Source organism: Phyllobates terribilis, unplaced genomic scaffold (genome assembly GCF_046119375.1).
Source record: "Phyllobates terribilis strain yellow unplaced genomic scaffold, ASM4611937v1 Scaffold_3__8_contigs__length_932513732, whole genome shotgun sequence".
Lineage (NCBI taxonomy): Eukaryota > Metazoa > Chordata > Amphibia > Anura > Dendrobatidae > Phyllobates > Phyllobates terribilis.
In genome coordinates this window covers 343,219,677-343,245,964 of record NW_027362763.1, presented here as the reverse complement: position 1 = coordinate 343,245,964, position 26,288 = coordinate 343,219,677, and positions in this window count along the sequence as shown.

Here is a 26,288-nt window from a genome sequence, read left to right as displayed (position 1 = left end):
GGGTTAGAGAGTAGAGAAGAAGTAGAGACAGAGAAGAGAAGCAGATCTAGGAAAAGAACATCAGGAGCTCTGTGGGAGCAGTGCTATAAGGAGTCAGGGGCTGGCAGCTGCAGAGCTCGCCCTGACTGAGAAGCTATCACCGGACCCGGAGTCCGAGGCTGTGGGGACTAATCTTTACCCAGCAGCAGAAACCGCCCGGCAGGGGATTTCAGGTCCTCTGGCCAAGAAACCCGAAGGCACGGTCACACGCGTGGGACCAGCACCGCCGTCGTGGAGCGGACGCCACTAGAAGGCCCCGAGTCACCGGCCATACGGGTGAGCACCACACGGTACACTCAGGGACGTGGGCTACTTATACCCGCCTCTAGCAAGGTAGCCAGAAGAGTACAGTCAGTTTGGGAGGCCTACAACTCCGCCTGGCCAGGGGAGATCCCATCTGCTCAAGGACTGACCAGGCCCCGATCGCTAGCCAGTACTCCGGGAGGGTCTATCTTTATCACCAGTAAAGACCCTGAATTACACCGCATCGTCTCTGAGTGATTCCTGCTACCCCCATCATCCACGTCGGCTGCCCTGAGGCCATACCCCTCCCGTTGGGGGTGATACTATCACGCTGCACAATCCTACCACCGGCCTCAGCGGTCTGCCCTGCAGCAGCAGCTCCTTCGCTGCATTCAACGGGTGGCGTAGTCGTCCAACATCTACCGCTAATACATCGCCGCTCAGTTTGACTCCCTGGGCACGGACCGGGTCACCGCCACAAGACTACAACCCTCAACAGATCCGGCTCCGGGTAAGCTCCCGTGCGCGCGATGCCGCGCGACGAAGGCCCAGGGGTGCGTCAACTTTTGGCGTAGTCGGCAGGATCTCGTGCCCGCAACCACCGGGTACTGCGTGCCTGAAAAAGACTGTTCAAACTTACCAGTGGTGAAGATTCCCGCCATCCGGCGCCATCTTCTGTCTTCTTCCCGCCATCCGCGAAGTTTTCCCGCCATCCGGCGCCATCTTCTGCCTTCTTCCCGCCATCCGTGGAGTTTTCCCGCCATTGGACGCCATCTTGAAGACGCCGCGCGGGAAGAAGAGGGGCGTGGACTCCGAAAGCGCGCGAGAACTGAAGCCCCGCCTCACGTCCGGACGTTGCGTAAGGTCCTGGAAGGAGCCCAGCAGACGCCGACGTCACAGGAGCGCGACGGAAGGTCCTCAACCCTGACGATCCACTGCGGAGCCGCGGCCTACGGAAGAGGATCATCGCAAGGTAGGCCACGGTCCACTAGGGGGGAGGAAGATGTCGGATACGGAGGAGAGCTTCACTGCCTCAACCCCCGCCAGCGCCACCGCTGCTGCAGTCATGCCTTTCACCATGCCCTATATCCCGGGAGCGGCCTGGCTACCCCAGTACTCAGGGGAGTCACATACCCTGCATGACTTTAGAGAAAAGCTGGATAGCCTCTTCCAGGTGTATCCCCTCACAGAAGAGCAAAAAGTGAGCATCCTGGTGGCCCAATTAACCGGGGCAGCCCAAAGGGAGGTAAAGTCCTGGCCACCTGGGGGAAGGACTGTTGCAGGGATACTAACCCGGCTGAGGGACACCTTTGATACCCGCACCTCAGCCGAGATCAAGCTTAGATTCTACGGGTGCAAGCAGCGAGCACACGAGAGTATAAGGGACTATGCCCTGAACCTACAAGAGGCCCTGAGAGCCATTAAGCAGACCGACCCTGACGGCGTGGGAGACGAGGACAGGCTGTTGACTGAACAATTTATAGAGGGTTTATATTGCAATGCCCACCGAACCCAGTTGCTGGCAATGGCCTTACAGGACCCTCATCTGGGATTTGCACAGTTCAAGGACAGAGCCATCCGGGTGCTCCGAGAACCGGCACCAGGTGGCGTTGTGACCCACAGACGCCCCACTACCACTTACCACCAGGAGGCGGCACCCTTGTCGGCAGGGCCTGTGGGAGCTGATGCGCAGGCTTTGAACAATGACCCGGCTCCAGACCTGCACCATCAGGTCCAAGAGCTAGCTAAAAGCGTTGCCGCGCTAACCCGAACTGTGCAGTCTTTACAGGTTTCCACTCCAGGGAAGATCCAGCTGGCATCCGGACCGGAGGACATCCCGTGGCGTCGACCAAGGAGGACCCCACCGGCCAGAGGAAGACCCAGCGACCGATACAACAAGGACGGACAACCCATCTGCCGCCGCTGCAATCAACCCGGACATATGGCAAGGTACTGTCCTTTAAACTGGCACAACCTGGGGTAGAGGGCCAAACCCCAGGAAAAAGATCATCAGGCCCATCGAACTGGCGCGACAAATATGTGGGAGGACGTCCAGTCTTGCCCGTGGTACTGGATGGCATCCCCATGAGTGCCCTACTGGACACCGGGTCACAGGTTACCACTATCCCGTACGTGCTCTTCAAGCAGTACTGGAATGACTCGGATATCACCCGCTACCCTGACGACGACTTGAGTATCATCGCCAGCAATGGTCAGCCCGTGCCACAGATTGGATTTAAAGAGGTGACCATTAAAATCGGTAGAGTCGAATTGGCGGCACAGGGACTGATCATTGTAGACATTGACAAGCGCGAGAGTCACCCAAAGATAACTCTAGGAACTAATGTAATTGAAAATTGTCTTGCAGAGGTGATTTTCCTTTTACAGCAGGTTGCCAAGAACGCCAGCTCCGGCCAGCAGCGAGTGCTCCAGAAAGAGATCCGGGCACTGATGCGACGGCAACAGATAGAACTCTCCGGTGGTGAGATTGGTAGCGTAAGAATGTGTGACCCTTTTCCTATTGCCATGCCCCCAAAAAGTGAAATGATGATTTGGTGCCGGGCAGCTATTGGTCTGAGAGGTAGAGATTACCAGGCAATGGTAGAACCAGTTTACTCAGACAGTAGGCCCACCATTTTGACAGCACGGGGGGTGGTCAATGTACGCCATGGGAGGGTGCCCGTTCGCATAATAAATATCGGGAAGAGGGAAGTGTACCTGCCCCGGTATGCCACGCTAGCCAAATTGTATACCATCAATCAAAATTCCATACAGTCCGTAGAACCCTTGCCTCCATCTTCCCCGGAGGAAAGTAACGGCTCTAAGGAAACAATGGAGGACTGGTGTCAGCAACTACATTTGGGTACTGACTCCACTCCCTCACACCAGAGACAGGGAGTCTATCGGGTGGTTCAAGAGTACGAGAGAGTGTTTAGTAAACACCCGTTAGACTTCGGGCGAGTCAAGGGGGTAGAACACCACATCCCCACGGGAGACCATCTTCCCATAAAAGAGAGGTATCGACCCGTACCCCCTGCACACCAACACGCCAAGGGGATGCTTAGGGACATGAAGGAGGCTGGGGTGATCAGGGATAGCTGTAGCCCCTGGGCAGCTCCACTAGTCTTAGTCAAAAAGAAAGACAACACCATGAGGATGTGTGTAGATTACCGGAAAATCAACCGTATCACACACAAGGATGCGTACCCCTTACCAAGGATAGAGGAGTCTTTGGCTGCTTTAAGATCTGCTAACTTCTTCTCTACCTTGGATCTCACTAGCGGGTACTGGCAGGTTCCTGTAGCAGAGGCGGACTGGGAGAAGACCGCATTCACCACCCCGATGGGACTTAGCGAGTTTACCTGCATGCCGTTCGGACTCTGTAACGCACCAGGAACCTTTCAACGATTAATGGAGTGCTGTCTGGGCCACAGAAACTTCGAGACGGTCCTGTTGTACCTGGACGATGTCATCGTAAATTCCAAGACTTATGAGGACCACCTGAAACACCTGGCGGAAGTGTTCGAAGCTCTGGCAAACTACGGCCTAAAGGTAAAACCCTCCAAGTGTCACCTCCTAAAACCAAAGGTGCAGTACCTGGGACACGTGGTGAGCGCTGACGGAGTGGCTCCCGACCCTGATAAGATCACCGCAATTAAGGAATGGCCAAGTCCCTCCAGTGTAAAGGAAGTGCGGCAGTTCCTCTGGTTGGTAGGCTATTACCGCAGATTCATCCCCGGTTTCACCAAAAAGGCAGCTCCTATGCAGGACCTCCTGATAGGCCAGTCCCGGAAGGCCAAGAACCAGAAGCCGCCCTTCAAATGGGAGAAGTTAGAAGAAGAGTCCTTCCGCCAGCTGAAGATGGCCCTCACGGGGGATGAAATCCTGGCGTACCCTGATTACAGCCAGCCCTTTATCCTCTACACCGACGCAAGTAACATCGGGCTAGGAGCCGTACTGTCCCAGATCCAGCAGGGGAAAGAACGAGTAATCGCTTACGCCATTCGAAAACTGCGACCCACCGAAAGAAACCCTGAGAATTACAGCTCATTTAAGCTAGAGTTCCTGGCAGTGGTGTGGGCAGTCACCGAACGCTTTAAGCACTACCTCGCTTCTTCCCGGTTCACCGTGTACACGGATAACAACCCGTTGACACACCTGGACACGGCAAGACTCGGTGCCCTAGAGCAGAGATGGATGGCCCGTCTGTCCAACTACGAGTTCACAATCAAATACCGGGCAGGACGCTCCAATACCAACGCGGACGCCCTGTCCAGGAGAAGATCCAGAGGGATTGGAAGAAGTCGAACTCCCCGCGTTCCACCGTCATGGGACTATCCAGTATTCCCATCGGGTAAGGAGTAAGCAAGCCGCTACGTTTAACCCCTTGCCTCACTACAACTGGGAGGAAACGCAAGACAGTGACCCTGCCGTCCGACTGGTGAAGGAGATGCTCACTCAGCCAGATGCCCGCCTTGACCCAGACACTCCGGAGGAAGCCAAACAACTGTGGGCTGAAAAGAGTCGACTGTTCCTTTACAAGGGGAAGTTGTGCCGCAGAATGGTTAACTCCCGGACGCATGAACTAATCTGGCAAGTAGTGGTGCCACGAAGAGACGCAGCCATGGTGATGGAGGCATACCACGACGGGGCTGGACACTTCGGATGGAAGAAGCTGGAGTTCCTGCTGCGCGGGCGGTTCCACTGGGTAGGCATGAGGGGAACCATCGAGAGGTGGTGCAGAGACTGTGGCCCGTGCAACCTAAGAAGGAAGGACCGTGCCAGCCAGAGGACCCCCCTTCAGTCCATTGTCACCAAGCAGCCGTTGGAACTGGTAGCCTTGGATCATGTAAAACTGACCCCAAGCAGAAGTGGCTACGTCTACGCGTTAACCATTGTGGATCATTACTCCCGGTTCTTGGTTGTCGTCCCCGTTAAGGACTTAACAGCTCAAACAGCAGCTAGAGCCTTCCAGCAGCACTTCTGCCGTCCACACGGGTACCCGGACCAAGTGCTGACGGACCAGGGACCTGCCTTTGAAGCGGAGGTCTTCCAGGAATTCTGCAATCTGTATGGCTGCCGGAAGATAAGGACGACACCCTATCATCCGCAAACTAATGGACTTTGTGAGAAAACGAACCAGGTGGTAATGGATCTTCTGAAAACGTTGCCCCTGGAAGAACGCAGTCTGTGGCCTGAGAAGCTGCCCGACCTGGTGGACCTATATAACTACATCCCTGTAGGTTCCACCAACTGTACCCCGGCTTACCTAATGAGGGCAAGGCCTGGTAAGCTACCTGTTGACCTGGAGATGGGAGTCCTGACACCCGAGGACACTTCACCGGAAGCAGACTGGGACACAGAGAGGCAGCAGCAGTACCGGAAAGTACAGGAGAGCGTGGAGCGAAGTCTCTGTCTCGTTAGGGAAAGACAAGAGAAAAATTACAACCAGTATGCTCCCGCTGTTCCCCTGGTACCCGGAGAGCAGGTCTTGAAGAGGAAGAGACGGCTCCACAAGTTGGACGATCAGTGGGAGAAGGACCCGTACACCGTACTGCCCTCAAGCCACGACAACCCAAAGGTTTGTACCATCAGTAAAGACGGAGGGGAAACCACAGCCATTGTATCCCGGGATCACCTGAAGAAGTCTCCCGAACAGCTACGGAACCCAGAAGGAGAGCAAGAAGACCCTCGACCCGTAGAGGAAAGGGAAGATATGGTTAGTACTGTGCTCGGAGACTTCCCTCGATCCTGGACTCAAGTCAATGGTGCAGTTGTGGTACCCGTCCTCACGTTCCTCCAACCAGCATCCCAAGTGCCTACGGAGCAACAGGTAGAGCTGGAAGAGCAGCCGGTCCAGGAGGCAGCAGACTCCACACAAGCAGAACAGGAGGATCAACCCTCTGCTCATAGTGAGCCTGCCGTACCCCTAGTGAGCCAAAGAGCCCGTAGACAGCTGCCCAGTTTACCCTTGACAGCTCCTACACCCTGTAGTTCAGGGCCAGACAGTCAACTCCATAGGTCCACTAGAGCCACTAGAGGCCAGTTACCCGCACGTTGGAGGATTTGAAGTGTTTAAATTGTTTTATTTGTGGTCACCTGTCTGTTACTTGTAAATAATTATGTGTTTCTAGTTATTTTTAGGAGTCCTTGGTGGATTTACCGGGAATCCTTGTACAATTGATTGGAGCGTAACCCAGGAATGGACTAAAAGACTGTTAAGGACTCGGGGCAGGACAGACCCCTACCTGGTTACGTCTCCCTGTTTTGGTGAAATGGACACCTTTGTTTTCTTCAAAGACTGCACCCGGTTGCGGACACGCCGTAACCATCTTTATGTGTTTTTCTTATTGTATTATTATTGTTTATACCTTGTTATGTTTTTCTAAAAATATGTTTAGTCCCTGAGTACTAAATTTCACTAGGGGGGAATGTGGCACCCCAGGGGTCTGGTTTCCACAGTAACAGCAATGTTATGTCTGAGTGCAGGTGGGAGGTCTCTTGGTCAGGGATCCTGTGCATGCCACACCTCCTGCCCAGTCCTGGGAGGGGAAGAACTTCCCCTATATAAACCTAGGGCTGAGGCAGGGTTAGAGAGTAGAGAAGAATTAGAGACAGAGAAGAGAAGCAGATCTAGGAAAAGAACATCAGGAGCTCTGTGGGAGCAGTGCTATAAGGAGTCAGGGGCTGGCAGCTGCAGAGCTCGCCCTGACTGAGAAGCTATCACCGGACCCGGAGTCCGAGGCTGTGGGGACTAATCTTTACCCAGCAGCAGAAACCGCCCGGCAGGGGATTTCAGGTCCTCTGGCCAAGAAACCCGAAGGCACGGTCACACGCGTGGGACCAGCACCGCCGTCGTGGAGCGGACGCCACTAGAAGGCCCCGAGTCACCGGCCATACGGGTGAGCACCACACGGTACACTCAGGGACGTGGGCTACTTATACCCGCCTCTAGCAAGGTAGCCAGAAGAGTACAGTCAGTTTGGGAGGCCTACAACTCCGCCTGGCCAGGGGAGATCCCATCTGCTCAAGGACTGACCAGGCCCCGATCGCTAGCCAGTACTCCGGGAGGGTCTATCTTTATCACCAGTAAAGACCCTGAATTACACCGCATCGTCTCTGAGTGATTCCTGCTACCCCCATCATCCACGTCGGCTGCCCTGAGGCCATACCCCTCCCGTTGGGGGTGATACTATCACGCTGCACAATCCTACCACCGGCCTCAGCGGTCTGCCCTGCAGCGGCAGCTCCTTCGCTGCATTCAACGGGTGGCGTAGTCGTCCAACATCTACCGCTAATACATCGCCGCTCAGTTTGACTCCCTGGGCACGGACCGGGTCACCGCCACGAGACTACAACCCTCAACAGATCCGGCTCCGGGTAAGCTCCCGTGCGCGCGATGCCGCGCGACGAAGGCCCAGGGGTGCTTCATATATATATATATATATATATATATATATATATATATATATATATATATATAGTACAGACCAAAAGTTTGGACACACCTTCTCATTTAAAGATTTTTCTGTATTTTCATGACTATGAAAATTGTACATTTACACTGAAGGCATCAAAACTATGAATTAACACATGTGGAATTATATACTTAACAAAAAAGCGTGAAACAACTGAAAATATGTCTTATATTCTAGGTTCTTCAAAGTAGCCACCTTTTGCTTTGATGACTGCTTTGCACACTCTTGGCATTCTTTTGATGAGCTTCAAGAGGTAGTCACTGGAAATGGTCTTCCAACAATCTTGAAGGAGTTCCCAGAGATGCTTAGCACTTGTTTGCCCTTTTGCCTTCACTCTGCGGTCCAGCTCACCCCAAACTATCTCGATTGGGTTCAGGTCTGGTGACTGTGGAGGCCAGGTCATCTGGCGTAGCACCCCTTCACTCTCCTTCTTGGTCAAATAGCCCTTACACAGCCTGGAGGTGTGTTTGCGGTCATTGTCCTGTTGAAAAATAAATGATGGTCCAACTAAACGCAAACCGGATGGAATAGCACGCAGCTGCAAGATGCTGTGGTAGCCATGCTGGTTCAGCATGCCTTCAATTTTGAATAAATCCCCAACAGTGTCACCAGCAAAGCACCCCCATACCATCACACCTCCTCCTCCATGCTTCACGGGGGGAACTAGGCATGTAGAGTCCATCCGTTCACCTTTTCTGCGTCGCACAAAGACATGGTGGTTGGAAACAAAGATCTCAAATTTGAACTCATCAGACCAAAGCACAGATTTTCACTGGTCTAATGTCCATTCCTTGTGTTCTTTAGCCCAAACAAGTCTCTTCTGCTTGTTGCCTGTCCTTAGCAGTGGTTTCCTAGCAGCTATTTTACCATGAAGGCCTGCTGCACAAAGTCTCCTCTTAACAGTTGTTGTAGAGATGTGTCTGCTGCTAGAACTCTGTGTGGCATTGACCTGGTCTCTAATCTGAGCTGCTGTTAACCTGCGATTTCTGAGGCTGGTGACTCTGATAAACTTATCCTCAGAAGCAGAGGTGACTCTTGGTCTTCCTTTGCTGGGGCGGTCCTCATGTGAGCCAGTTTCTTTGTAGCGCTTGATGGTTTTTGCAACTGCACTTGGGGACACTTTCAAAGTTTTCCCAATTTTTCAGACTGACTGACCTTCATTTCTTAAAGTAATGATGGCCACTCGTTTTTCTTTACTTAGCTGCTTTTTTCTTGCCATAATACAATACAAATTCTAACAGTCTATTCAGTAGGACTATCAGCTGTGTATCCACCTGACTTCTGCACAACACAACTGATGGTCCCAACCCCATTTATAAGGCAAGAAATCCCACTTATTAAGCCTGACATGGCAACTGTGAAGTGAAAACCATTTCCGGTGACTACCTCTTGAATCTCATCAAGAGAATGCCAAGAGTGTGCAAAGCAGCTGTGGCGCCCCTGAGGGTTTGACCGCCACAGGGATGCTGCACTTCTCTAATGGAGTGTGGTGTTCCTCCTCTGAGGTAAGGACAGTGTGATAGTCGTGACCCAACCTTTGCATCCAACACCACATTTCTCCACCAGAGGGGGCAAGTATGCACTAGGTGCTGCTCCCCTGGTTACAGGGAGACTGGGGAACCAAGAGTTAGGGGAACCAGTTAGTGGGTGAGGGTGGAGGACTTACAAGTTAGTTACACTTTAAATTTCATATTCAATAAAAAGCCATCTTTGATCTTGGTCTTTTGTCTAGCCTTTGCTAGTCTGACGGCTGTTCTCTGTGCTGTCAAATACTGTGTGTAATGTGACCTTCCTCCCGGAGCGCAGATGCTGTGTGGGCCTGCACCGGCAAGGGACACAGCCTTCGTACCCTGGCTTTGGGGCGAGAGGTAGGTTGTAGACAAGGAATGTCTCAACAAGGCCAAGGACCAGGATCAAGAAGGCCCGGAGCTTAAGAGTGTGGCTGCACAGCAAATGGATCCCAGGCAGGATGCAGACGGAGTGGTGTATGCCACCTGTCCTCGCCATGCTGATATATTCAGAGGGAATCCGGCTGCAAGAGGGGTACTGGCCCCCGACACCCGACCTTGCTACTCTATGTCCTGGTTGGGGAAGCCCGGTAGGCCCAGAGGATCCCACCGGGTATCGGATGGAGCGGAGCTGCCACCTGTGCCCTTGTTCTAAGAGGAGTTCAGAGGGAGTCCCAGCCTATTTGCACACACGGACAGGAAAGGATTTGGTCTGTAGTTCAGGAACACTCTTCAGTAGGGTCCCGACTGAATGCTGGACTTACTCGGAGGTTGTCAGACCCCCGTCCCTGGTGACCGCAGGACTCCGCGAGGAGCAGGGAGTCGCCTTCCTTCTGCCATCTCTAAAGTGAGTAAAGCCTTGGAAGTTCACCCCTATGGCCTCTGGACTGTTTATTCTGCGCTACACCGCACGACGCCGCGCCCGTTCTCCTCTACTACTACCCCCTCCATCCTGTCCCTCTGCCCTGAGGCCTTGCTCCGCCTGTGGGGAGTAGTAAGAATTCTGGCCGCCATAACACCTGTCTCAGCGGACTGCGGCGGCGCTGGTGGCCTTCACCAGGTGCCACAGGTGGCGTAGTCGTTAATCAGCCACTCAACCCGGATGAGCCCACACCATCTCTTTTTAATGTGACGGCCCTGAGCACGGGTCGGGTCCGGGCTACGGCTGTACCCCACCTCTCCATCATAGGACCCGACTCTGAGTCCCCCATCACCCAGGGTAAACTACAAGGGCTTTTTCGAGAATGAGGCGTCACACAGTCATGAAAGCAAAAGGTGGCTACTTTGAAGAACCTAGAATATAAGACATATTTTCAGTTGTTTCACACTTTTTTGTTAAGTATATAATTCCACGTGTTAATTCATAGTTTTGATGCCTTCAGTGTGAATGTACAATTTTCAAAGTCATGAAAATACAGAAAAATCTTTAAATGAGAAGGTGTGTCCAAACTTTTGGTCTGTACTGTATGCCCCTGTGCACTTCGCACTGGCATGTTGGATATCAGCTTCTGGGACAAATCTTGATCAATGGCAACCTATTCTGGCCTAAACACTGCTCGGATTTTATTGCATTTTCTGTTTGGTTTTCCACCTGCTTTTTGAGGATTTACCACAAATTCTCAATACAGTTATGATTTGGGGAATTTCATGCCCATGGATCTAAAATGTCACTGTTCATTGGAAGAAGTTGTTGCTCTAGGAGCATGTTCAGATACCATTCTTTATTCATGGCAGAGTTTTTCGGCAAAATTGTGACTGAGCCCACTGCTTTGGATGAAAAGTAATCCCTCACATGAATGGTCTCGAGAGGCTTTACTGTTGGCATGAAACAGGACTCATTGTAGCTCTCACCTTTTTTTCTCTGGACAATCATCCTTCCATATGTCCCATATAGTATCAAGGGGATCATCAGAGAAAATTTTTCAGGAAGTACAGGGATTGTGGTGCTGTGGACTGTGGTAAAGTTATTTCTCTGATGCTGAATATTTCTATCATCCTGTTACTTAAAAAAAACTACTATACCAACAACAATAATAACACATACAAGGAAGAAAAATCGCCACACCATGATCAGAGCAAATATTATCACCACATAGTGACTGAATAATAATAACATACTGATCAATGACAAAACACTATATTAAAATAAATGTTACACCTATACAGTAATCATTTACTGCTAGATGCCAGTTATACACAAAAAACGTAGACCGTTTAATTGTATACAGTGCAGATAAAGCTAGTGATGTCTCCATTGAAGTAATTAATTTTCTTTTTTATTCTTCATAAGGCACAGACCTCAATGTGCTAGAACTAACCTCTACACAATGTAAAAACACAGACATCTATGGCTTATTTCTTATAGAACATGCCCCCACACACGTTTCGCCACAATTCTACACAATCTACATAGTGTCCTAGTGCCCCCTGGTGATATACATAGCAATACTTCATAGTAAAATATACATGGCTGCAATTACGCAGCTAGTGTTTGATTCATGCTTTCCCTGTTTCTGGCAGCTTGATTCGTCTATCAGGTCCTTTTAATAATACCCCCATTGTGGTCCCCATATATTTATAATGCTGCTCTTTGTAGCCTCCATATATTAATAATGTCCCCTTTTGTAGTTCTCATATTAATAATGCTCCCTTTGTGGTCTCACCATTTTAATAATACCCATCTTTGTGGTCTCCAAATATTAATGATGCCCGGCTTTATGGCTGCCGTGTATTAATATTGTTAGTAATGCCTCCTTCCAAGGTCGGACTGGGATAAAAATACAGCCCTGGTACACAAATCTCAGCAGCCTATATATAATATTGCTTAACGATTTCTTCTATCAAGGAAAGTTAGCTAAAGCAAATTTTGCTCTGCTTGGTCATGCCCCTCATCACTCACACCCACTTAAATATGCAAGAACAGCTTCAAAAGTCTAAGTCAAAATAAATGTCTCCTGGTAGACCAGACCTACTCAAACATTTCCAGAAGGATGAACAAAGTAAAGGGTTTGTCAACACCTGGACAACACGTTTAATTATTTTAGGACCCCAATTAAGATAGAACCACTTGATACTCACCTCCTGCAATGGCATCATGGCAATGATGTTGGCGCAGCTGTTCTCGGGAGAGTGACATGACGTGTTGTGTCACATGTCAGCAGCAGCCAATGAGCATCAGCTTGTCAACTGCAGCCTTTACTGTATCATATATAGTATATACAGTTGAAACCAGTAGTTTACATACACTATATAAAAAGACACATATGCATGTTTCTCTCAATATCTGACTAAATCAGAATAAACCTGTCCCGTTTTAGGTCAATTAGGATTACCATAATTTTTCATAAATGCCAGAATAATGAGAGAGACAGAATGTTTTAAGGCATTTTTATTACTTACTACAAAGTCAAAAGTTTAAATACACTAAGATTACTATGGCTTTAAACAATTCTGGCCTGCCCATATGATGATGTCATGTGTTTAGAACGTCATGTGTTTTTTGGCAATATCTGAGTTAATTAGAGACATACCTGTGGATGTACAGTACAGAACAAAAGTTTGGACACACCTCCTCATTTAAAGATTTTTCTGTATTTTCTTGACTACTGTATGAAAATTGTACATGCACACCGAAGGCATCAAAACTATGAATTAACACATGTGGAATTATATACTTAACAAAAAAGTGTGAAACAACTGAAAATATGTCTTATATTCTAGGTTCTTCAAAGTAGCCACCTTTTGCTTTGATGACTGCTTTGCACACTCTTGGCATTCTCTTGATGAGCTTCACTTTTGGAAGTGCACTGAGGTGAAGAGTGCATTGCTGGAAAAGGGAGAAAAAAAAAACAAAAACAAAGAAACTCTTTAAATCTCTTAGTTTGCGAGTGTGAACAAGCTGCGTGTGTCCGGAGCGTAAGTGCGAACGAAAGTAAGCGTCTGACTTGTTTTTCAGTGAAGAAGTATTGGGAATCCTGCAGAAAATACCTGTGTGAATTGAGGTGAGTGCTGCATTGTGACCTGCTGAGTGCTTTTCTACCTGTTTAGATTTATTGGGCTTTTTAAAATCTATTTTCTCACTACAGTTTTAGTTTCTTAGTTTACTACCTGTGTATTTAAGGGTTAACTACATTGCACTAAAATCCTGAGGTGTAGCTTTACTCACAAGGGGTTAATTAAGGGGAAGGGGTTATAATTAAGTGTTTATAAGGGGCAGCTGGTTGGGCATCCAGTCCTTTGGAAGTGCATTGAGGTGCAGGGTGCATTGCTGGAAAAGGGAGAAAAAAAAAACCCCAAAAAAACCTCTTTAAATCTTAGTTTGCGAGTGTGAACGAGCTGCGTGTGTCTGGAGTGTAAGTGCGAACGAAAGTAAGTGTGTGACTTGTTTTTCAGTGACTTGGATTCAGGGACTTTGGAAGGGAGGACTTTGGACTGAATTGCTGTGTGTATTTCATTAATTCTTTGCTTTTCTTTTTACTTAACATTCTGTATATTGCAATCCCCATTAGGAAATGAGCTCCATTATTGACAATGTTATCCAGTGTACATCTTGCCACATGTATGTATTCCTTGAACAGCCTGTCGAGGTTGCTTACTGCTGCGCGAGATGTGTGCACATTGTGCGTTTGGAAGCCCAGATACTGGATCTAAATGAGCAGCTGGCAACACTGAGATCCATTGACAACATGGAAAGGAGTCTGCTGCTCACTGAGCAGCAGCTCACTGGGGTAGATGTGGGGGAGGGTGGTAGTCGGGAGCTGCAGGACAGTGAGGTCGCTAGTTGGGTGACAGTTAGAAGGGGTGGTAGAGGGAAGAGTGCCAGGGAGGCTAGTCCTGATCTTGCACACCCCAATAAGTTTGCAAAGTTGGCAGATGAGGGGAGTGACGGTACAGGGGTAGCACTACTGCAGCAAGGCATGTCCCCTGAAAGCCGGAAGAGTGTCAGCTCATGTAAAGAGGGAAATAGGAGAGTAGGGCAGGCCAGGCTGGTGCTGGTAGTGGGGGACTCAATTATTAGGGGAACAGATAGGGCAATCTGTCACAAAGACAGGGATCGTCGAACAGTGTGCTGCCTACCTGGCGCTCGAGTCCGGCACATCGCTGATCGGGTTGACAGATTACTGGGAGGGGCTGGTGAGGACCCAGCGGTCATGGTGCACATTGGCACAAATGACAAAGTTAGAGGTAGGTGGAAGGTCCTTAAAGATGATTTCAGGGAATTAGGCTGCAATCTGAAAGCAAGGTCCTCCAAGGTGGTATTCTCTGAAATACTACCGGTACCACGTGCCATGCCAGAGAGGCAACGGGAGATTAGGGAGATAAATAAGTGGCTCAAGAACTGGTGTAGGAAGGAGGGATTTGGGTTCCTGGAGAACTGGGCTGACTTCTCAGTTGGCTACAGACTCTACGCTAGGGACCGGCTGCACCTTAATGGGGAGGGTGCAGCTGTGCTGGGGGAGAAAATGGTAGAAGGTTGGAGGAGTTTTTAAACTAGGGATTGGGGGGGAGCTTATTCATTTTATAGGTGGGGAAGATAGTGCAGATAGTGACCTGGGCACCAATAAAGAAATTGGGGGTGGGGTTAGAACAGTCAATAAAGTAAGAAGGAATAGAGGTACAGAGAGATACATAAAATGCATGTACACTAATGCCAGAAGCCTCACCAACAAAATGGAGGAATTAGAATTAATTTTGTTGGAAAATAATTATGACATGGTAGGGATATCTGAGACGTGGCTGGACGAGAGCCATGACTGGGCACTTAATTTACAGGGCTATAGTCTGTTCAGAAATGACCGTACAAACAAGCGAGGGGGGGGGGGTGTTTATATGTAAAATCATCCTTAAAACCTGTCTTGCGGGAGGATATATGTGAATCTAATGAAAATGTAGAGTCCCTGTGGGTGGAGATAAGGGGAGGGGGAAAAAATAATAAATTACTGATAGGGGTTTGTTATAAGTCTGCAAAAATAATGGAAGTAGCGGAGAATATCCTCGTAAAGCAAATAGATGAAGCAGCGACTCAAGGAGAAGTCATTATTATGGGAGACTTCAACTACCCAGAAATACATTGGGGGACAGAAACATGTAGTTCAAGCAAAGGAAATAGGTTTTTGACAACTATGAGAGACAATTACCTTTCACAACTGGTTCAGGACCCAACAAGAAGGGGGGCACTGCTAGACCTAATATTAACCAATAGGCCAGACCGCATATCAAATATACGAGTTGCGGGTCACTTGGGTAATAGTGATCACAAAATAATACGTTTTCATGTAACCTTTAATAAGATGTGTAGTAGAGGGGTTACAAGGACAGTAAACTTCAGGAAGGCAAATTTCCAACGGTTAAGAGATGATCTTAGTGCAATAAACTGGGACGATATCCTGAGACTTAAAGCTACACAAAGCAAATGGGAAACATTTATTAACATCCTGAATAGGACCTGTGCACAACATATACCCCTTGGGAATAAACATGCTAGAAATAGGAGGAAACCACTATGGCAAAATAGAGCTGTAAGGGGCGCAATAAGTGACAAAAAGAAAGCATTTAGAGAACTAAAGCAAGTAGGTAGTGATGAGGCATTAAATAAATATAGAAAATTAAATAAATTATGTAAAAAACAAATCAAGGCAGCAAAGATTGAGGCAGAGAGAATCATTGCCAGAGAAAGTAAAAATAACCCCAAAATATTCTTTAACTGCATACATAGTAAAAAACTAAAAAATTATAGTGTTGGCCCCCTTAAAAATAGTCTGGGTGAAATGGTGGATGAGGATGAGGAAAAAGCCAATATGATAAATGATTTTTTTTCAACCGTATTTACACAAGAAAATCGCATGACAGAAAACATGATTAGTGATAACAAAAATTCTCCAGTAAATGTCACTTGCTTAACCAAGCAGGAAGTACAGCGGCGTCTAAAAATCACTAAAGTTGACAAATCCCCAGGCACGGATGGGATACACCCGCGAGTACTGCAGGAATTAAGTAATGTCATAGATAGACCATTATTTTTTAATCTTTAAAGATTCCATAATAACAGGGTCTGTACCACACGACTGGCGTATAGCAAATGTGGTGCCAATATTCAAAAAGGGGACAAAAACTGAACTTGGAAATTATAGGCCGGTAAGCTTAACCTCTACTGTGGGTAAAATCCTGGAGGGTTTCCTAAGAGATGCTATACTAGAGTATCTGAAGAAGAATAACCTCATGACCCAATATCAACATGGGTTTACGAGGGACCGTTCCTGTCAAACTAATCTGATCAGTTTTCATGAGGAGGCAAGTTCTGGACTGGACCAAGGAAATGCAGTGGATGTTGTGTATATGGACATTTCAAAAGCTTTTGATACGGTTCCACACAAAAGGTTGATACATAAAATGAGAACATTGGGGATAGGGGAAAATATATGTATGTGGGTTAAGAATTGGCTCAGTGATAGGAAACAAAGGGTGGTTATTAATGGAAAACACTCAGACTGGGTCTCAGTTAACAGTGGGGTACCACAGGGGTCAGTATTGGGCCCCCTTCTTTTTAACATATTTATTAATGACCTTGTAGGGGGCATACAGAGTATTATTTCAATATTTGCAGATGACACTAAACTCTGCAGGGTAATCAATACAGAGGAGGACAATTTTATATTACAGGAGGATCTATGTAAACTAGAAGCTTGGGCTGATAAATGGCAAATGAGCTTTAATGGGGATAAATGTAAGGTAATGCACTTGGGCAGAGGAAATAAAATGTATAATTATATGCTTAATTGTAAAACACTGGGCAAAAGTTTAACTGAAAAAGACCTGGGTGTATTGGTGGACGACAAGCTCACGTTTAGTGGCCAGTGTCAGGCAGCTGCTGCAAAGGCAAATAAAATAATGGGATGCATTAAAAGAGGCATAGATGCTCATGAGGAGAACATAATTTTACCTCTATACAAGTCATTAGTGCGACCACACTTAGAATACTGTGTACAGTTCTGGTCTCCGGTGTATAGGAAATAGCTGAACTAGAGCGGGTGCAGAGAAGAGCGATCAAGGTTATTAGAGGACTGGGGGGTCTGCAATACCAAGACAGGTTATTACACTTGGGGTTATTTACTGTGGAAAAAAGAAGGCTCAGGGGTGATCTTATTACTATGTACAAGTATATGAGGGGACAGTACAAAGACCTTTCTACTGATCTTTTTACTCTGAGGCCTGAGACGGGGACAAGGGGGCATCTTCTACGTCTGGAGGAAAGAAGGTTTAATCATAATCACAGACGGGGATTCTTTACTGTAAGAGCAGTGAGACTATGGAACTCTGCCGCATGATGTTGTAATGAGTGATTCACTGTTAAAATTTAAGAAGGGCATGGATGCCTTTCTTGAAAAGTATAATATTACAGGTTGTAAATACTAGATTCCTTGATAGGGCGTTGATCCAGGGAACTAGTCTGATTGTCGTATGGCGTCAGGAAGGAATTTTTTTCCCCAATGTGGAACTTAGTGTTTGCCACATGGTTTTTTTTTTGCCTTCCTCTGGATCAACAATTTAGGCTATGGGTTGAACTAGATGGACTTAGTCTTCCTTCAACCTTAAAAACTATGTAAGAGGTAGCCACCGGAAATGGTCTTCCAACAATCTTGAAGGAGTTCCCAGAGATGCTTAGCACTTGTTGGCCCTTTTGCCTTCACTCTGTGGTCCAGCTCACCCCAAACCATCTCGATTGGGTTCAGGTCTGGTGACTGTGGAGGTCAGGTCATCTGGCGTAGCACCCCATCACTCTTTTTCTTGGTCAACTAGCCCTTACACAGCCTGGAGGTGTGTTTGCGGTCATTGTCCTGTTGAAAAATAAATGATGGTCCAACTAAACGCAAACCGGATGGAATAGCATGGCACTGCAAGATGCTGTGGTAGCCATGCTGGTTCAGTATGCCTTCAATTTTGAATAAATCACCAACAGTGTCACCAGCAAAGCACCCCCACACCATCACACCTCCTCCTCCATGCTTCACGGTGGGAACCAGGCATGTAGAGTCCATCCGTTCACCTTTTCTGCGTCGCACAAAGACACGGTGTTTGGAACCAAAGATCTCAAATTTGGACTCATCAGACCAAAGCACAGATTTCCACTGGTCTAATGTCCATTCCTTGTGTTCTTTAGCCCAAACAAGTCTCTTCTGCTTGTTGCCTGTCCTTAGCAGTGGTTTCCTAGCAGCTATTTTACCATGAAGGCCTGCTGCACAAAGTCTCCTCTTAACAGTTGTTGAAGAGATGTGTCTGCTGCTAGAACTTTGTGTGGCATTGACCTGGTCTCTAATCTGAGCTGCTGTTAACCTGCGATTTCTGAGGCTGGTGACTCTGATAAACTTATCCTCAGAAGCAGAGGTGACTCTTGGTCTTCCTTTGCTGGGGCGGTCCTCATGTGAGCCAGTTTCTTTGTAGCGCTTGATGGTTTTTGCAACTGCACTTGGGGACACTTTCAAAGTTTTCCCAATTTTTCAGACTGACTGACCTTCATTTCTTAAAGTAACGAATGCCACTCGTTTTTCTTTACTTAGCTGCTTTTTTCTTGCCATAATACAAATCCTAACAGTCTATTCAGTAGTACTATCAGCTGTGTAGCCACCAGACTTCTGCACAACACAACTGATGGTCCCAACCCCATTTATAAGGCTGAAATCCCTGACAAGGAACACCTGTGAAGTGAAAACCATTTCCGGTGACTACCTCTTGAAGCTCATCAAGAGAATGCCAAGAGTGTGCAAAGCAGTCATCAAAGCAAAAGGTGGCTACTTTGAAGAACCTAGAATATAAGACATATTTTCAGTTGTTTCACACTTTTTTGTTAAGTATATAATTCCACATGTGTTAATTCATAGTTTTGATGCCTTCAGTGTGATTGTACAATTTTCATAATCATGAAAATACAGAAAAATCTTTAAATGAGAAGGTGTGTCGAAACTTTTGGTCTGTACTGTATTTTAATGCACACCTGAAACACACTGCTTCTTTGTGTAGGTAGCATCATGGGAAAGTCTAAAGAAATCAGTCAAGATATCAGGAAGAGAATTGTGGACTTGGATAAGTCTGGCTCATCTTTGGGTACAATTTCAAGATAACTGAAGATGCCTCGTTCCTCTGTGCAAATAATTATATGCAAGTACAAAAAAGATAGGAATGTCCAGCCATCATACTGCTCAGGAAGGAGATGGGTTGTGTGTCCCAGAGATGAACGTGCTTTGGTCCGACTTGTGCATATCAATCCAAAGACAAAAGCAAACGACCTTGTGAAAATTATGGTGGAAGCTGGTAAGATTGTATCAATATCCACAATGAAAAATTTTTTTTTTAATAAACTTCCTATTCACTTTTTAAAGAGAATCTGTCAGCAGTATTTAGCAATGTAAAGTAAAGCCATGACTATAATGTCACTATGATGCTGATCAATCAGCTTAATGATTGTTGCTTAGTGATTAACGAAAAATGTAAAATTGAAGGGATTGTCCACTACTTGAACTCACCCTTCTCAATTGTAAGAGTGGTGGACTGTTCAGCTGCATTCCTGCCCCTGAAGAGAACATTCGCGCCATGTGTGCAATGTCATGAGGTTTTACATGTAATGTGAATAGTGATGTGTGTCTCTTATGTTATGGTAATGAGCAGCATATAATTCATGTAAAGTGTTAATGTACAATGCAAGTAGTGTATAGCACAGGGTAAGCATAGGATTAGACATAGACACAAGATAGAGATAACATACAGTTAATGTGTAGAACTAGCCCACCGTGGGTGGGGACTAGTGTTTGTAAAAATGGGGCATTACGTGGTAGTAAGGGAGATAGGGAAGTACCAAGGTCAAGTTCAAGAACAGTGGGCTGCTAGGGCCAGCTTGTACCAGTCGTTCAAAGCAGTGGGAAGCCATCCTGGAATCCTGAGCGGACGCTCCTGCCACGTCCGGAGCCCAACGTCTGGCATTGGGGCTGCCGGTCACATCGTGTCCTTTGGCGTACAGTGGAAGATGGACAGGTGCCCATGTAGATGTGAAGGTAGTGGATACTGGATGCACTGCTGAAGTGGATATGAAATCCCCGAGGCTGACAGTCAGTGGGCTTGGGGATAGTCCAGGACAAATAAGTGGTAGGGCTGAAGATGCGTTGTACTAAGGAAGTAAGAAATATGAAGTGTTGTGCCCTATGCCACATGTTAAAACCTAATGGACTTGAACTGACCAGTAAACGTTTGCTTGCTGCAATGAATTTGGTGTCCCCTGAATTTTGTGTGGGGGCTCCTGAGAATGAAGGTCTGGAGACAGCGGAGACCTATGGCCTCCAAGAGAGTGATGCACCCCACACCTGACAGCACACTGGAACTGGGACACTGTTTTCCTGTAAAGGGCCAGAGCATAACCAGACAGCAGCTTGGTCATGACTAACGCTCCTGGCAACTTTACACAATCACTATTATTTTATTGTTCCCAGTAAAATAATAACACTTATACTCACCTATGGTACCTGCACCGTTCCAGGGGATCCCTGTGGCAATTCAGCAGCTGCTTCACTCTCCCATACTGGACGTAACTGACATCCGAAGAAGGTGAGAGAGCAGCCGCAGCTCTCACCTCCTATGGATGTCTGGATTTGTCCAAAAGCGAGGAAGAGTGAAATCAGCAATGATTGACCACAGGGTTCGCATGACACAAAAATGTTATGCAATCCCCGGAAGAGGAAATGCTAACACCGCTGGAACTGCCCTGGAGGTAGGTATAGGTGTTATTATTTTACAAGGGGGAACAATAGGGTTTGAGAAGGGGTTAAACCTGCTCTTGAGCTATGTAAATCAGTGGGTGAATAACTAATCAGGGGGCACAGATTTCCCTGGACTAATTTTCCTTCTCGTTATATAAGCACAATCCTGTGAGCGTTGGTGATATGATTTTCAAAAGCGACGTTAATGCCAGCTCTTCGCAAATTTTACAGTGGGCAGAGTCCGCTGTCACTGCTGTCTCCCTGGCAGTGCACCAATGAAGTCGGGGTACGTACATCTGACTTCATTACACATTCCCAGGGAAGTAGAAAAATGTCTGCATGCGCACAATTTGCAAAGAGTCAGTGTTGACTTTGGTTTAGGGGGCTAGGGTAGCAGTCAGGTTCCCTTTAATGTATAATAGGGCAGGACTGTGAATAGGAGTAATTCACACCGTGGTCCAGGAATCCAAATCCTTGTCGTCTGCACCATCGTCTCAGCCAGTTGTTCACATCAAGGATCCTGTTCCATCTCCTGACACCATGCCCGTCTACTGGAAGGATAGAAGAAAAAACTACCTGCGCATCCAGTTCTTTTACTTTCTTCCCCAATGCTTCAAAGTCCTTGCAGATTGTCGGTAGGTCCTTCTTTGCCGTGTCATTGGTGCCAACATGTATCAGAAGAAATGGGTGGACATCCTTGGAACTGATGAGCTTCGGTATCCTATCGGTAACATCCTTGATCTTCGCCCCTGGGAGGCAGCATACTTCTCTTGCGGTTATGTCCGGTCTGCAGATAGCTGCTTCTGTTCCTCTCAGTAGTGAGTCTCCCACCACCACCACTCTTCTTCCCTTCTTGGCTGTCCTTTTTCTTGTCGCGTCTGGGTGTTTCTGGGTACTCTTTTCATATAATGCTCCATACAGAATACTTGCCCCCATATAACGCTCCATACAGTATACTGGCCCCCATATAACGCTCCATGCAGGATACTTGCCCCCATATAACGCTCCATACAGAATACTGGCCCCCATATAACGCTCCATGCAGGCTGTTCCCCGCACATAATGCCCCACGCAGGCTGTTCCCCCCACATAATGCCCCACGCAGGCTGTTCCCCCCACATAATGCCCCATGCAGGCTGTTCCCCCCCATATAGGATGTCACCCCCTCTATAATGCCCCATGCAGGATGTCACCCCCCCTCCCTTATAATGCCCCATCAGGATGTCACACCCCCCCCTCCCTTATAATGCCCCATGCAGGATGTCACACACACCCCTCCCTTATAATGCCCCATGCAGGATGTCACATCCCCCGCCTCGCTTATAATCCCACATGCAGGATGTCAACCCCCCCCTTATAATGACCCATGCAGGATGTCACCCCCCCCCCCTTATAATGCCCCATGCAGGAGGTCCCCATCCCTTATACTGCCACAGGCCTCCATACAATAAAAAAAAAATCAAATACTCACCTCACATCTCACCTGCTGCCGCTGCTCCGGACGCCAGCGTCGCCGGCCTCATCCTGCTCTGCGCTGTGACTGCTCAGGAGAGAGCGCGGTGCAAAGACGTCACCGGCCCTCTGACCTGAGACGTCACAGTGCAGCAGCCGCGGAGGATGCAGGAGCTGCTGCGGAGACACGAGCAGAAGTGGCAGGGAGCAGGGGCTCTGCATGAGCTCTGCTCCGGAGGCGGGCCTAGTAACAGAGGCCCAGGCCTGGAAGAGGGAGAAAGAAGGAACAGGAGCGGAGAAGGCTCCAGGAACGAGGAACGAAGGGATCCCAGGGGTGCGGACGGGCGAGTCGCCACCGCACGCCTGAATCCACCTGCATGGAGGGGTCAGGCCAAAGGGGGAGACCGGTCCCCGAAACTAGTGGAGGCAGGAAACGACCCTCAGCTAGAAACCGGAGGCTGTGACATTTTATGTGGCGCAGCCCCTCGCTACACCCGCTAGGAGGGCAGCACATAGGGTCAGGGAAACAGGCGCCAAGTTTACCAAGAGGAGGCCCGAGGCAGCCGGACAGAAGGGTTGGTAAGAAAGGCCAGACAAAGGACACACAAAGGGGGTCCTGTGAAGCGCTCCAAAGTTATCTGGGAGTTGTCTGAGCCCCTCACCTGGTGAGCACAGTACGACGTGGGCAGCCGTTACCTGCAGACGTGGTCTGGATAATAAGAACTGTGAGTAAAGGCCCTGGACTGCATCACTGACTCCGTGTCGTTACTGCTGCTGCCCTGCACCATCACCCCCATCCTCCGCATACACTGCCCTGAGGCTATACTCCTCCCGTGGGGAGTTATGCTACGCTCTGCTGCACCCACAACACCAGCCTCAGCGGTCTGCCCTGCAGCGGCGGTTCACTCTGACCGCAATCCACGGGTGGCGTAGTCGGACATTTAAACATCAAAACCACATAAATAGTTCCGCCACTGGTTTGACCACCCTGAGCCACGGAACCGGGTCGCCGCCACGAAGACTACAACCACCAGCATCCACCAAAAAGGGTCCGGCTCCGGGTGTCCCAAGGCCCAGGGGGTGCATCAGAACATTTTCATCACCTTTCACAATCACCAATGGGACAAGGCAGGGATGTCCTCTGTCCCCTCTCTTATACATCCTAGTGACGGAGCACCTGCTCTCATCAATTCGCCATAACCCCAATATTAGGTGGATTGAGGTGGGAGGCACCGAGTACAAGTGCTCTCTATTTGCTGATGATGTACTAGTATATATCACTCAATCACATATATCCATCCCTGCTGTTATGGCTGAAGTAGATCACTTTGTTACATGGTCAAATTTTAAAATCAATGCAGCGAAGTCTGAGGCCCTCGATGTCTCCCTCCCCAAATCCATATAGGATTCCATCCAGTCCAACTTTCCCTTTGCCTGGCCCTCACAGGGTATGAAATACTTAGGAATTCCTATTCATAGAGACCTCTCTCATCTATGTTATCTTAATTTTGGGCCCTTTATTGAACAACTCCATACAGACCACGGTTGGCAAGTTAGAACTGTAAGATTCACTACGTGAACCACTGGTGTTTTGTGGAAAAGCACATGTACACTGTGTTCCAAATTATTATGCAAAAAGTGTTTAGGAGTGATAAGGGAAGAATTTGTTTGTTTGTCAGTTAAAGTCATTGATGGTGATGTGTGTCAGGGCTCTTTATATCACTGTAAGCAATTGCAGACACCTGTGCTAATTAGTTTGGCAGGTGTGTCCAATGAAAGGCAAGACTACTTAAGAAGGCTGTCTCACATTATTAAGCAGCCTACATTTTCTGCCAAAATGGGAAAGAAAAAGGATGTGTCGGCTGCTGAGAAGCAACAAATTGTGGAGTGTTTAGGTCAAGGCATGACTACAATCAACATTGTGCGATGATCAGGATGAAGTGTCTTGGCAATCAAGAAGTATGTAGCTGATTCACAGTACACACGTGTGCGTGCTGATAAGGGCAAACTGAGGACTCTTTCCTACAGGCAATTACGTCAGGTTAAAAGAGCAGCGGCAAAAAAGCCTTGTCATAGCAGCAGACAAGTTTTTGAAGCTGCTGGTGCCTCCAACGTCCCCCGAACAACAAGATGCAGGGTCCTTCAGAGGTTTGCAGCTGTGCATATGCCATCCTGTCGACCTCCTCTATCCACTTCACACAAGCAGAAACGGCTCCAGTGGGCCAAACATTACATGAAGACTGATTTCAAAACTGTTTTGTTCACGGATGAGTGCCGTGCAGCGCTCGATGGTCCAGATGGATGGAGTGGAGGATGGCTGGTTGATGGACACCCCACGCAAACACGGCTACAGCGCCAACAAGGAGGAGGTGGAGTAATGTTTTGGGCTGGAATCATGGGGAGAGAGATTGTCGGCCCCTTTAGGATCCCTGAAGGCGCTAAAGTTGAACTCCATAATGTATGTGGATTTTCTCAAACAGCACTTCCTGCCATGGTTCAAGAAGAAGAACCATGTATTTCATAGCAAGATCATTTTTTTGCATGATAATGCACCATCTCATGCTGCACATAAAACATCTGCATCTCTGGCTGATATGGGCATAAAAGGGGACAAACTTATGGTGTGACCCCCATGCTCCCCTGACCTCTACCCCATTCAGAACCTCTGGAGCATCATCAAAAGGAGTGTCTATGATGGCGGGAGGCAGTTCACATCTAAGCAACAGCTCTGGGAGGGTATTCTGTCCTCATGCAAAACAATTGAAGCAGAAACCATCCAAAACCTGACAAATTCAATGGACGAGAGAGTTCCGAAGCTCCTTTCGAACAAGGGGTCCTATGTGAAAATGTAACATCACCTAGAATAAAGTTTTGAGTTGAAAACTGTTTGATTTCAGTTTCTAATAACCTGCTAATGCTTATAATTTCAAAAATGACCATTTTTTTGGTCTTTATTAAAATGAAAAGGTTGATCGAAAAGTTTGGGGGATCTAAGAGTGTGGCAACCCAGTAGTCATGATTACTTCGAATTCTGACAATATGAGGGTCATGTTGCAGGTAGTGTAGCAAGAAGGCACTTATGTGTCTTGCGCATCTCGGAGCCCCAAAATTATTTTCCGGGCTAGATGCAGCTAAAAATTATTATTAATTTTAAATCTGGTGGAGCTTAGTATAGATGGGCTAATAGGATCAGTGCTGCACACTGCTACAAAGCCCAAATTATTTTCCAGTCAAGATACAGATAAACATGATTAGTAATTTGAAAGCTTAAAACGGTTGGTAGGGTGATTTTAACCAATCATCAAGCTTTTACTCTCCCCAGGATGACACAGGGGTAGAAAAGTCGTTTCGGATCCATGATTTGTTCATCTTTATGAACGTGAGTCTGTCTACATTATCAGTGGAGAGCCGCGTGCGCTTATCTGTCAGCACACCACCAGCAGCGCTGAACACACGTTCAGACAGAATGCTGGCTGCGGGGCATGACAAGATCTCCAAGGCGTAAGTGGCTAGCTCCGGCCATTTATCCAGATTGGAAGCCCAAAAAGAGCAAGGGTCCAGTGACACAGTCATGGCTTCAATGTTTACTTGGAGATACTCCTGTACCATCGTCTCTAGGCGTTGACTATGTGTCAGACTTCTTGTCTCCTGTGGCCTTGCAAAGGATGGGCTAAAAAAGTGGTGAAATGATTCCGCAAAATTGATGTTACCAGCAGATACTGTGGTTCTGTTACGGTTTGAGTGCTGAACACTTGACGGTCCCACGGTTGGCAAGTTGGAACTGTGAGATTCACTACGTGCACCACTGGTATTTTGTGGAAAAGCAC